The following is a 12,490-nucleotide window of genomic DNA, read 5'->3' on the forward strand; positions in this document are numbered from 1 at the left end:
CGATGGAGAAACCACTGCTTTCCATTTATTCAATTTTCCCCCTCAAAACTCTTCTTTCATATTGTACGTTGCAAAGCAATTTCGATCTCCTGAGTGCCGCAATTGTTTGCAGCTTTGAGAGTGATTGCACATTTCGAGTGATTTAGTGGGCATGTGGCATTTTGCCAGACCTCTTTAGTGCCACTTTTGATCTGACCATTAAGGGCTACATAAGACCAACAAGAAATGATTCATTCTCTCAAGCCTTCACCCCACTCCCTGTGGGAGTATGCAAGCTGAACAAAGAAATAGACACTATCAGTTGCAGTGGGGCGGGGGGGGGCGCAAACTTGTGGAAGCAATAATCAATTCATTGATAAAATTAATTGCATTTGGAAAAGGGTGGACTGATAATCAGTACAGATCTGTCAGAGGCAAACCATGTTTGACTAACTCGATTGAAAGTAACAGATTGCTGCTGTGGTCAGTGTGGTTGCTGTTGTGTGGACTTTCGAAAGCTGTTTGCAAAATATCATATAATAGACTTGTTAGAAGAAGGAAACCCCATAGAATCAAAGGGACAGTGATAGCACAGATACACAATTAGTTAAGGGACAGAATGTGGAGAGTAGTCGTGAGCAGATTGGTTTTCAGATTGGTTGGGTGTCTACAGTGCATTTTGCGGGGGTCAGTATTAAGACCGGTTGATATCTATGAATGACCAGCTCCAAAGTACACAGGACATGATTCCAAAACTTTGCTGATGATGCAAAAATTATAAATGTAGCAAACAATGAGAAGGATGGTCACAAACTTCAGGATGACGTGGGTTGGGGAAAGGACATGCAGAAGGACATGCAGAAGACAAGAAGGAAGTGATACGTTTTAACAGGAAGAACGAGGGAAGACAATATGATGTAAATGGTAACATTTTTTGTGGGGTTGGGGGTGGGGTGGAAGGAGTGAGATACCTGAGGGTGCAGATATACAAATCCTTGAATGTGGTCAGACAAGTTGAGAAGGCTGTTTAAAAAAGAAACTATATTGAATGATAGGGACATACCCTGGAACTTCACTACCCCACCCACCACAGGAATAGGAGCGGGCGAGGGGTGGACAATGACCTTGGGTGGGATTTTACGGTTTTGGGATGAATGAAGCTATAAAACCCAGCCCATGGAATCATAGAACCCTTCCAGTGCTGAAGGAGGCCATTTGGCCAATGAAGTCTGCACTGACTCTCCGACGCAGTATGTTCATAGAATCATAGAAACCCTACAGTACAGAAAGAGGCCATTCGGCCCATCGAGTCTGCACCGACCACAATCCCACCCAGGCCCTACCCCCATATCCCTACATATTTTACCCGCTAATCCCTCTAATCTACGCATCCCAGGACACTAAGGGGCAATTTTAGCATGGCCAATTAACCTAACCCAGGTCCCTGGAGCTGTGAGGCAGCAGTGCTAACCACTGTGCTACCGTGCCGCAGGTCCTATCCCCGTAACTCCATATAGTTACCTCGTCAATCCCCCTAACCTACACACCTTTGGACACTAAGGGGCAATGCAGTATGGCCAATCCACCTAACCTGCACATCTTTGAACTGTGGGAGGAAACCGGAGCACCCGGAGGAAACCCACGCAGACACAGGGAGAATGTGCAAACTCCACACAGACAGTCACCGAAGACTGGAATCGAACCTGGGTCCCTGGCGACGTGAGGCTTACAAAAGGTAATTGTAAACCTTTGTCAAACATTGGTTAGGCCACACCTGGCAGGTTTCTGACGTATGATCACCACACTGTAGGAAGGATGTCAAGGCCTTGGAAAGGGTGCTGAACATATTTACTGGAATAGTATCAGGGATGAGGGCATTTCATTTACATAAAGAGACTGAAAGGATGGGCTATATTCCTGAAAGCAGAGAAGGTTAAGAGGAGAAGTGATAGTGTAATTAAAAATGTATAATAGTTTTCACAGAAAAAAGGGGATCTCATGGTAGAGGGTTCGTAACCAGAGGGTACTGATTTACAGCAAAAGTTCAAGAGGCAACATAAGGAAACATTTTTTACACAGCGAGTTGGTATGATCTGGAATGCACTGACCTGAAAGGGTGGTGAAAGCAGCTTCAGTGGTAACATTCAAAAGGAAATTGGGTGAATACTTGAAATGAAATGAAATTACAAGACTGTGGATAAAGGAAGTGAGTGGGGTGAGTTGGATAGCTCCATTAAAGAGGCAGCATGGGCAGAATCGACTCAACTTCTGCACTGAATTATTCTCGGCTTCTATGATTTCTATGCTCCTTATTGTGGCCAAATTCCACTCAAATTCCATTTCCAAGTTTGCTGATGACACCACTGTAGTGGGTCAGCTCTCAAACAATGGCGACACAGAGTACAGGAAAGAGATAGAGAATCTGGCGAATTGGTGCAACGACAATAATCTCTTCCTCAATGTCAGTAAAACAAAGGATATCGTCATCGACTTCAGGAAGCGTAGTGGAGGTTGTGCCCCTGTTTACATCAATGGGGATGAAGTGGAAATGGTTGACAGCTTCAGGTTTCTAGGTATTCAGATCACCAACTATCTGCCCTGGTCCCTCCATGCTGATGCTATCGTTAAGAAAGCCCACCAACACCTCTAGTTTCTCAGAAGACTAAAGGAAATTAGGCATGTCAGCTACGACCCTCACCAACTTTTATAGGTGCACCAAAAGAAGCATTCTTTCTGGTTGTATCACAGCTTGGTATGGCTCCTGCTCTGCCCAAGACCGCAAGGAACTACAAAGAGTTGTAAATGTAGCCCAGTCCATCACGCAAACCAGCCTCCCATCCACTGACTCTGTCTACACCTCCTGCTGCCTCGGAAAAGCAGCCAGCATAATCAAGAATCCCAGGCATCCCGGACATACTCTCTTCCACCTCCTTCCATCGGGAAAAAGATACAAAAATCTGAGATCATGTACCAACCTACGGAAGAACAGCTTCTTCCCTGCTGCCATCAGACCTTTGAATGGTCCTACCATATATTAAGCTGATCTCTTCATCTCATCTATAACTGCAACACTATATTCTGCACCCTCTCCTTTCTTTCTCCCCTATGTACTCTATGAATGGTAAGATAAAAGCAAAATAGTGCAGATGCTGGAATCTGAAACAAAAACAAAAAATGCTGGAAAATCTTAGCAGGTCTGACAGCATCTGTGGAGAGAGAATAGAGCCATAAGAGGATGAAGTGCCATCCAGACTCGAAACATTGGCTCTATTCTCTCTTCACAGATGCTGTCAGGCCTGCTGAGATTTTCCAGCATTTTCTATTTTTGTACTCTATGAATGGTATGCTTTGTTTGTATAATACTCAAGAAACAATACTCTTCACTGTATCCCAATACGTGTGACAACAATAAATCAAATCAACTCAAAGAAGACCCTGAGTTCATCTATGGACCTGAGCTCAGTGAATTGAATTCAACAGCCCGACCAACTTCACCAGAGTGGGTAGCATTTGTGTTTTTCAGGCAGTCATCCTGGTTTGGGGAAAAGTTAACTTAATTTGTTGTGTAAGAGTTGTTTCTTTAACTTGCAAGTGCTTTAATAAAACTATTTGAACCTGAGCCCTTTGAATGATAAAGTAAAAGTACCTGGGTAAATGGTTTTTGAGTAATAAACTGGTTGCAGTGTCTGTACAGAATATTACACAGGTAGCAGTCCCCTGCACACGCCAGAGCAATTGAACGGGCACTATCCTGATTTCACACATCCTGATGCCCACCCAACTGATGAGATACCCATCGCTCTAAGTTGGATACCACTCACCAAAGGTCAAGGGTTCTGCTGCCAGAGGAGCCCAACATGATTCAAAAGGCCAGACTCCTTTGCCATTCCAAAATGTCTGCAAGTACACGGGAGTGTTTCTGGAGGTGTTTGTTTAAGTGATCAGAATGCATGCATGGCAGAACAGAGGTGCAGATTGTTAAAGGACTGCTTGAGGCGTTCTGATCACTTAATGAACACTTTTTAGCACCTTCTCAGCCTTCTGTATCCTCATTTGCACCCTCTTTGTCTCATTCCAACACCCCCACCCCCCCCCAATAGTATAAATCTCCGCTGATTCTCTTTTGCTCTCAGCTCTGACGAAGGGTCATCCAGACTCGAAACGTTGGCTCTATTCTCTCCCCACAGATGCTGTCAGACCTGCTGAGATTTTCCAGCATTTTCTGTATTTGCCCCCTAACCTCTACATCTTTGGACTGTGTTAGGAAACCGGAGTACCTGGAGGAAACCCATGCAGATACGGGGAGAACGTGCAAACTCCACACAGACAGTGACCCGAGGCCTGAATTGAACCCAGGTCCCTGGCGCTGTGAGGCAGCAGTGCTAACCACTGTGCCACCGTGCCGCCCTAAAGTTTCAGCCAAATAGAAAAGCTAATTTCAGACAGAAAGAAGAACCGCTTGATATGTGAGATAATCGAGAGCTATTGGCACCCATAGAACTGAACCATGCATGTGGCAATACTGCAAGAGGGAGGATGGACAAGGGATAGAGAAGGGGAGAGCTCAGACCAAAGGATTGAGATGTGTTTACTTTAATGCCAGGAGTATAGTGAATAAAGGTGATGAGCTCAGAGCGTGGATCGATGCCTGGAAGAGTGATGTGGTGGCCATTACGGAGACTGGGATGTGTCAGGGACAGGACTGGATACTCCAGGTGCCGGGATTCAGATGTTTCAGGAAGGACAGGGAGGGAGGCAAGAGAGGCAGTGGAGTGGCACTGCTGATCAGGAATAGTGTCACAGCTGTAGAGAAGGTGTATGCTGTGGAGGGATTGTCGACAGAGTCTCTGTGGATGGAAGTTCGGAGTGGGAAGGGGTCGATCAGTTTGCTGGGAGTTTTCTATAGGCCGCCCAATAGTGACAGGGAGGTGGAGGAGCAGATAGGGAAACAGATCCTGGAGAGTTGCAATCATAGCAGGGTTGTTGTGATGGGAGACTTTAATTTCCCAAACATAGATTGGAATATCCCTAGGGTAAGGGGATTGGATGGGGAGGAGTTCGTTAGGTGTGTTTAGGAGGGTTTCCTGACACAGCATGTGGACAAGTCTACAAGAGGAGAGGCTGTACTTGATCTGATACTGACCAATGAGCCTGGACAGGTGTCAGATCTCTCAGTGGGAGAGCATCTTGGGGATAGCGATCATAACTCTATCTCCTTTATGCTTGCATTGGAAAAAGAGAGGATCAGGCAAGCTAGGAAAGCGTTTATACGAAGGGGAAATATGAAGACATAAGGCAGCAAATTAGAGGAGTAAATTGGAAGGAGGTATTCTTGGGGAAATCTACTGAAGAGAGGTGGCAGTTTTTCAAGGAATGTCTGTCTAGGGTTCTACAGGACAATGTTCTGAGCAGACAGGGAGGAGTTGGTAGGTTAAAGGAACCGTGGTGCACGAAAGCTGTGCGGGACCTAGTCGAGAAGAAAAGGAAAGCGTACAAAAGGTTCAGAGAGCTTGGCGAAGATAGGGATCTAGATGAGTATACGGCTTGTAGGAAGGGACTAAAGAAGGAAATTAGGAGAGCCAGAAGGGGTCACGAGAAGGCCTTGGCAGGTAGGATTAAGGAAAACCCTAAGGCTTTCTATAAATATGTGAAGAGTAAAAGGATGAGATGTGAAGGAATAGGGCCCATAAAAGGTGAAGGCGGGAAAATCAGTACGCAGGTAAATGGAGTTGAAATCAACCATGATTGAATGGTGGAGTGGACTCGATGGGCCGAATGGCCTTACTTCCGCTCCTCTGTCTTATGGTCTTATGGTCTTAAATGGCAGAGGTGCTTAATGAGTATTTTGCCTCAGTTTTCACAGAGGAGAAGGACATGGGTGGATGTACTGTGGGCTTGTGGTGGACTGAAAAGATTGAGTATGTGGACTTTAACAAAGAGGTTGTGCTGGAATCTTTGAATGGCATCAAGATAGATAAGTCGCCGGGTCCGGATGGGATGTACCCCAGGTTACTGTGGGAGACGAGGGAAGAGATTGCAGAGCCTCTGGCGATGATCTTTGCGTCGTCGATGGAGACAGGAGAGGTGCCGGAGGATTGGAGGATTGCGGATGTGGTTCCTATTTTCAAGATGGGGAATAGGGATAGCCCAGGAAATTACCAACCGGTGAGTCTAACCTCAGTGGTTGGTAAGCTGATGGAGAAGATCCTGAGGGACAAGATTTATGAGCATTTAGAGAGGTTCAGTATGCTCAAGAATATTCAGCATGGCTTTGTCAAAGGCAGATCGTGCCTTACGAGCCTGGTGGAGTTCTTCGAAAATGTGACTAAACACATTGACGAAGGGAAAGCGGTAGATGTGGTTTATATGGATTTCAGCAAGGCGTTCGATAAGGTCCCCCATGCAAGGCTTCTAGAAAAAATGAGAGGGCATGGGATCCAAGGGGCTGCTGCCCTGTGGATCCAGAGTTGGCTTGCCCAAAGGAGGCAGAGAGTGTATATAGATGGGTCTTTTTCTAATTGGAGGTCGGTCACCAGTGGTGTGCCCCAGGGATCTGTTCTGGGACCCTTGCTGTTTGTCATTTTCATAAATGACCTGGATGAGGAAGTGGAGGGATGTGTTGGTAAGTTTGCCGACGACACGAAGGTTGGGGAGTTTGTGGATAGCCTGGAGGGATGTCAGAAGTTACAGAGGGACATAGATAGGATGCAAGACTGGGCGGAGAAGTGGCAGATGGACTTCAACCCAGATAAATGCGTAGTGGTCCATTTTGGCAGTTTGAATGGGATGAAGGAGTACAATATAAAGGGAAAGACTCTTAGTACGGTAGAGGATCAGAAGGACCTTGGGGTCCAGGTCCATAGGACTCTAAAATCGGCCCCACAGGTGGAGGAGGTGGTTAAGAAGGCGTATGGTGTGCTGGCCTTTATCAATCGAGGGATTGAGTTTAGGAGTCCAGGGATAATGATGCAGCTATATAAGACCCTCGTCAGACCCCACTTGGAGTACTGTGCTCAGTTCTGGTCGCCTCATTACAGGAAGGATGTGGAAAAGATTGAAAGGGTGCAGAGAAGATTTACAAGGATGTTGCCTGGATTGAGTGGCATGCCTTATGAGGATAGGCTGAGGGAGCTCGGTCTTTTCTCCTTGGAGAGGCGTAGGATGAGAAGAGACCGAATAGAGGTGTATAAGATGTTGAGAGGCATAGATCGGGTGGACTCTCAGAGGCTTTTTCCCAGGGTGGAAATGGCTGCTACAAGAGGACACAGGTTTAAGGTGCTGGGGGGTAGGTACAGGGTAGGGGGAAGTTTTTCACACAGAGGGTGGTGGGCGAGTGGAATCGGCTGCCGTCAGTGGTGGTGGAGGCAAACTCAATAGGGTCTTTTAAGAGACTCCTGGATGAGTACATGGGACTTAATAGGATGGAGGGTTATAGGTAGGCCTAAAAGGTAGGGATATGTTCGGCACAACTTGTGGGGCCGAAGGGCCTGTTTTGTGCTGTAGTTTTCTATGTTCTATATTTTGTTAACACAGAGTTAATGAGGTGACAGAAAGAGTTGGCAAACAGCCTGTCGCACAGTAAAATTCATCTGTCACCAAGTTTGATGTCTTGTTGCCAAATCAACGATGGCTAAAAGGGTTATTCTGATGACAATGTGCCTGTCACTCCTTAAATAAGGCATCAGGGAGCTACTAAAAGCTTTGGATAAAAAAACCTTTCCTCAAGTTAATTCAACCTCAGAAGGAGGTTCACCACCATCTTCTCAAGGACAAATAGGGATGGGGGCGATAGATGCTGGCCTACCAACGACACCCACATTCCATGAAAGTCCAAAGATGTGCTGGTTAGGTGGATTGGCCATGCTAAATTGCCCCTTGGTATCAGGGGGACTAGCTGGGGTAAATGCATGGGGTTATGGGGATAGGGCCTGGGTGGGATCGTGGTTGGTGCTGACTCAATGGGCCGAATAGCCTCCTTCTGCACTGTAGGATTCTATGAAAGATGGCTGGAATGTTACCACCGTTCACACCAACGGGATTTTCCCATCCCGCTGCAGTGAACGGAGATTTGGCTGGCACCAAATTCTCCGACCTCGCTGCAGCAGGAACGTGGCATGAACGGCCGGTAAGATCGCGCCCTATGATTATACAGGAATTCAACTAGTTTAATAAAAACACAAAAAGCAAAGGTTCAGTGAATATATGCAAGTCCTGGAAAATGAATCGCTATCTTTCTGAGCTGGTCACAGCTGAAGCAAAATGAAAGGGTTGCTGTGAGATCTTTGTAGTGTTGCTCACCATGAGTCAGACTGTTAGGTTTCGTAAGGTCAGGAATATAATATTCTCTAAGATGTTCGTGTGATAGGGCGTACTCCTGTCCCTGTAAAAGCACAGGCCTAATTGCTGCAGATTGAATAAAGCCACGGGCCAGTTATAAATTGAATAGTCAGGTAGCGAATTAGAAAATGTTGAGAAGTCTTAGCGGGAGTCAACGCTCAGTAGGGGCTAACAGTCAGATACAAAGATTGGCGAGGGCCAACTTCCAGCAGGAAAGGGCCAGTGCAGTGAGAGTCAACACTGAGGAGAATCTGACACTCAGCAGAGTGTAACCGCACAGTGGGTCAGAGCAGCAAAAGCTGACACTCAGCGGTCGCCAGGAGTCAGTGAGGGGGACGACGGGGGAGCAGCCTGCCTTGAAGCAGCGAGGTGACAAGGATCAGCTGAGGGGTGCTGGGAGCAAAAGAAATGGGGTCGTATTTTCCTTGAGTGTGTGAGGAATGGGCAAGGTAAATATCGTTGGCCAAAACGAGATCTAGCATTGACCACCTATTTCCGATGGTCGTTATCTGATCATACAAAATTGAGGGGCATAGGCAGGGTGGACAGTCAGAGGCTTTTTCCCAGGGTGGAAGTGTCAATTACAAGGGGGCACAGGTTCAAGGTGAGAGGGGGAAAGTTTAAGGGAGATGTGCGGGGAGGTTTTTCACACAGAGAGTGGCGGGTGCCTGGAACGCGTTGCCAGAGGAGATGGTGGAAGCTGGCACATTAGCAACATTTAAGAGGCATCTGGATGGGTACATGAATAGGGAGGGAATAGAGGGATACAGACCAAGTAAGGGCAGAAGGTTTCTTTTTAGTTTAGTTAGGACACCATGATCGGCACAGGCTTGGAGGGCCGAAGGGTCTGTTCCTTCACTGTGCTTTTCTTTGTTTTTTGTTCTTTAAACTACGTGTTTCTGACTGAGTCGTGACTGAAATTTTGAGATCATGTTCAGCTGGAGTTGTGTGTATGTCATTTACTTCTTCTCAGTGGCCGTGGCTAGCTAGGCCTTTGAGACTTTTGACTTGTTGGAACCTTCTCTTTGGAAGTGTTTTTATACCCTTGGCAATTATCCGCCATATCCCCTCAGGCCAAGAAACTGGTTCCCATGCTTCAAATAAACACAGAAGATGCTGGATAGACACGGCAGGCCTGGCAGCATCTATGGAGAGAGAAACAGAGTAAGAAGTTTAACAACACCAGGTTAAAGTCCAACAGGTTTATTTGGTAGCAAAAGCCACACAAGCTTTCGGAGAAACAGAGTCAGAAGTTCGAGTCCATTTGATTCTTCTTCAGAGCTTTTAGTTCCCGTGGGTGGGATTTGCAGTCCCGCCCAATGCCGGGATGGTCCAATCCTGCTGGCAGTCAATGGACTTTTGTTTGGAACACCGAATATTCCATCTTGGATAGGATACACACTGATGCCACTGTGTGCCGGTGGTGGGAGAAGGGGAACGTTTAAAGTGGAGGATTGGGTGCCGATTAAATGGGCTGCTTTGTTGACCTTCTTGAATGTTGTTGGAGCTACACTCATCCAGGCACGAGGAAAGCCTGACTTGTGCCATGTATTCCTTGGACCTGCTTCAGGGAGTCAAGAGGTGAGTCATTTGCCTCATGGACTGTACACTTATTGTGAACATTAGAGTATCAAGCTAGAGTTTGTAATTTGTACTATACCATATGAATCTGTATATATCTGGAAAGGTATAGTTGGGGTGAAGGAATAGCATAATATTGTTTATCTTTTCTCACTTAATAAATGTTTATTCTTTTGCTACAAATTCATGAACAGTCTCTGTTGGTGAAATCTTACCAAAAAGATGGCAGTATTGTTCCCAGTAAGAAAATGAGTGTTTCTCTTCAGAGAAATCCATTGGATTCCTCTCCAGATCTTACAACCCTCTGCCAAAAAAAAATCAAGGGGAAGTGTTTCACGCCTCAACACACTAGCAGAACCCGGCTGCGCACAGATCGGGGCGCCATCTTTAAAGGGCACTGTGATCAGAACTTGAGTAAACCTACCCCTCCCTCAGCCAACCGCAGAGGACTCAGGGGGCCACCCCTCCCAAACCCCAATTGGAATCGACACTTCTCTACCCCCACCCCGTTGATCGTTGGCACCTTCCCACTTCTCCCCCCACCCCCGACCACTCCACAGTCTGAGCTGGTGCCCACCTCCACCACTACCACCCCCCCCCCCCCCCCCCCGCTCTCCTCCGACCCCACTGGCCCCCTAACGGCCATCACCAGCATCCCCTGCTCCTCTGTCTGCTCCCAGCCACCAGCACATCTAAATGAATCCCCCCCCACCTTCCCCCCAAGATGAGGCTGCCACTGGAGCCTACCCCTTGGCACAAATTGATTTGATTTGATTTGATTTATTAGTGTCACATGTATTAACATACAGTGAAAAGCATTATTTCTTGCACGCTGTACAGACAAAACATACCGTTCAGAGAGAAGGCAACGAGAGAGTGTTACAGTCATAGCTAGGGTGTAGAGAAAGATCAACTTAATGCAAGGTAGGTCCACTCAAAAGTCTGAGAGCAGCAGGGAAGAAGCTGTTCTTGAGTCAGTTGGTACGTGACCTCAGACTTTTGTATCTTTTTCCCGACAGAAGAAGGTGGAAGAGAGAATGTCCGGAGTGCATGGGGTCCTTAATTATGCTGGCTGCTTTGCCGAGGCAGCAGGAAGTGCAGACATAGTCAATGGGTGGGAGGCTGGTTTGCATGATGGATTTGGCTACATTCACAACCTTTTGTAGTTCCTTGTGTTCTTGGGCAGAACAGGAGCCATACCAAGCTGTGATACAACCAGACAGAATATTTTCTGTGATGCATCTGTAAAAGTTGGTGGACTTTCTTAACTATAGTGTCGGCATAGGGGGACCAGGACAGGCTGTTGGTGATCTGGACACCTAAAAACTAACACCTAAAAATTGGCAGTGCCAGGTTGGCATGGGCATGATGCCAACTGGGCAGTGCCAACTTGTGCCAATGGGCAGCACCAGGGGGCATCACTAGGCCATTGCCTGGCCATGTCCCTTGCCCCCGGGAGCTATATTACCTTTACTATGGGTGGAATTTTCCAGCCCTGTCGCAGCTGGGGCAGGGCTGAAAAATGTCGTTCAAAACCCCACTGACTTCAACGAGCCCAGAAAATCCCACCGGTGGGAGGGCCTGTAAAATTCCCCTCAGAGGGTCACAGGTTGGTGATTACGATCAGAAAACGAAGCTAATTTTTCCCCTTTCTGCCCTGGGGCATTGATGCCAATTTTAGATTTTCCCCCAAATATTGCCCCAAATAATATTGGCAATTGGACTTCAAAACTTGGGATATTCCGGTGTGCATGACTCAGTACCTACAAGGGATGTCTTTATTCAGGTGCTGGGTATTAGGGAGTTAAAAGTGTTTTGACATGTTACCAAACAGCCTGGAATGTAGTCAGGCTATCCTGCTTATGGTGTATGATTAAACTCACCCACATCATTCAACAACTTAGTCCACTCCTAAAATTGAGGAAACTTCTTATCTTTCTAATGTTGATGGATGATGTGTTTGGCCTGCGAGATTCCAGTAGCTATATCTTTTTAATTTCTGGTATTATTCCCTACAGTGGCTACATGCAAAAGGACTGTCGGACTGAGCTTTCTATTACAAAAGTGAGAACTGGACTTGTTGACATGTGTAACAGTGAAGCGTTCTTCCTTTCCTATTTTCAATACAGGAGTGTTTCACATCACTTTCACCTTGAGGGGAATTGAACCACAGTCCCTGTCCCTGAGGGGGATTAACTCTATCCAATCAGTGCCCAATTCCCTAAGATTGGGAACATCTGACATTAATCTTCTCCTGGTGAACCTCATCATGCAAATATTCCCCCAGTTACTTGTAGCAGTAACATTAACATCACAAGAGGAAGGATGGCTTTTGCAATTGTCCTTGTATCTGCAACAGTGGAATTTGATAATAACCATCTTTCCTCTCCTGTGCCTATTTGAACTGGCTGGAACCGAATGAATCATAGAATCCCTGAAGTACAGAAGGAAGCCATTCAGCCCGTCGAACCTGCACTGACAACAATCCCACCCAGGCCCTATTCCCATAACTCAATGTATTTGCCCTGCTAAAGGGGGCAATCTTTATCATGGTGTAATGATTTTAATCAGGCAATTGAGGTTGGACTGCTTG

The sequence above is a fragment of the Mustelus asterias genome, chromosome 11, assembly GCF_964213995.1.
Source record: "Mustelus asterias chromosome 11, sMusAst1.hap1.1, whole genome shotgun sequence".
Lineage (NCBI taxonomy): Eukaryota > Metazoa > Chordata > Chondrichthyes > Carcharhiniformes > Triakidae > Mustelus > Mustelus asterias.